The following is a 1837-nucleotide window of genomic DNA, read 5'->3' on the forward strand; positions in this document are numbered from 1 at the left end:
TTCTGTATGTAAGATCATGTCATACAAATAGGGATAATTTTACTCCTTCCTTTCCAATTCGGATGAATGTCTTTTATTTTTGTCTAATTGATTAAATGTCATGTGACTGCTCAGAATGTGTCCCGCTTATCAAATGCTTGTCGATTTAATGGTGATGTCTCACGTGCAGGATCTAGTTACTTATGAAGTTGTTAACAACCTGGAAGTTAGGCAGATCAGTGTCTCTAGTCCTACTCATTTTTCTAGTCCTACTGGATTTCCCGTACTCTGTTGAATAGAGGTGGCGAGAGGGCATCCTGGCTATTTTTCTGATCTTAGAGGAAAAGCTTTTGGTCTTTCATTGTTGAGTATGACATTAGCTGTGGGTTTTTCATATATGGCCTTTATTCTTTTGAGATAGTTTCCTTTTATTCCTAGTTTGTTGAGTGTTTTTATTGTGAAAGGATATTGAATTTTGTCAAATTATTTTTTTGCATCAATTGAGACGATCATATGGTTTTTGTCCTTCATACTGTTAATGCGGTATATTACATTGATTGAATTTTGTATGTTGAAGCATCCTTGCTTTCCAGATATAACTCTAACTTGGTGTATAATCCTTTTAATGTGCTATAGAATTTAGTTTGCTAGTATTTTGTTGAGGGTTTTTGCATCAGTATTTATCAGGGATATTAATCTGCAGGGCTTTTTTTTTTTTTTTGTAGTGTCCTTGTCTGGCTCTGGTATCGGGGTTTAGGGCTGGCCCCATAGAATGAGTTTGGAGGTGTTCTCTCCTCCTCAATTCTTTGAAAGAGTTTGAGGAACATTGGTGTTAATACGTCTTTATGTTTGTGAGAATTCTCCAGTTAACTCATCTGGTCCTGGGCTTTTTGTTGTTGTTGTTGGGAGGTTTTTGATTACTGTTTTAATCCCCTTACTAGTTATAGGTCTATTTAGATTTTTCTATTTCTTCAAGATTCAGTCTTGGTAAGTTGTGTGTTTTTGGGAGTTTTTCCATTTCTCCTAGGTTATCCAATTTGTTGGCATATAATTGTTCATAGTATTCTCTTATAATCCTTTTTATTTCTGTGACATCAGTTGTAATGTCCCCTCTTTCATTTCTGATTTTAGTTATTTGTGTTTTCTCTATTTTTTTCTTAATCTAGTTAAGGGCTTGCCAATTTTGTTGATCTTTTAAACAATAAACTTAGTTTTTTTTTTCTATTGTTTTTCTATTCTCTATTTCCTGCTCTTTATTATTTCCTTCTTTTACTAACTTTTGGTTCAGCGTGTGTGCTTTTTTAACTTGAGGTGTACTTAGGTTGTTGATTTTGGGATCTTTTTATATATATATATTTTTTATTAAGTTTATTGGAGTAACATTGGTTAATACAATTATATAATTTTCAGGTGTACATTGTAATTTGACATCTATATATTCTGTTGTGTGTTTACCACCCAAAGTCTAGTTTCCTTCAGCTACCATATATTTGATCCCCTTTACCCACTTCACCCCCTCCCCCCTCATCCCCCACCCTCTACCCTCTGGTAACCACTAGTCTGTAGTCCATGTCCATGAGTCTCTGTTTGTTTGTCCTGTTCATTTGGTGCTTTTAGGTTTATATTCCACAGATGAGTGATATCATGTGATTTTCAGCTTTTTCTGTCTGGCTTATTTCGCTTAGTATGATTATTTCAAGGTCCATCCATGTTGTTGCAAATGGCAGTATTTCATCTCTTCTTATGGCTAATATTCCATTGTATATATTTACCACAGCTTCTTTAGCCAGTCATCTATCGTAGGACACTTCAGTTGCTTCTGTGTCCTGGCCACAGTGAATAATGCTGCTATGAACAT

The 1837-nt window shown here is 34.9% G+C and overlaps 1 protein-coding gene across 2 annotated transcripts in view; it reads left to right on the forward strand.

The window, feature by feature from the left end:
* Positions 1 to 1837, forward strand: part of WDR76 (WD repeat domain 76) — a 101413-nt gene that overhangs the window by 54236 nt on the left and 45340 nt on the right. The gene's annotated exons all lie outside the window — the stretch shown is intronic.

Source organism: Pteropus vampyrus, unplaced genomic scaffold (assembly GCF_000151845.1).
Source record: "Pteropus vampyrus isolate Shadow unplaced genomic scaffold, Pvam_2.0 Scaffold19, whole genome shotgun sequence".
NCBI classification, from domain to species: domain Eukaryota; kingdom Metazoa; phylum Chordata; class Mammalia; order Chiroptera; family Pteropodidae; genus Pteropus; species Pteropus vampyrus.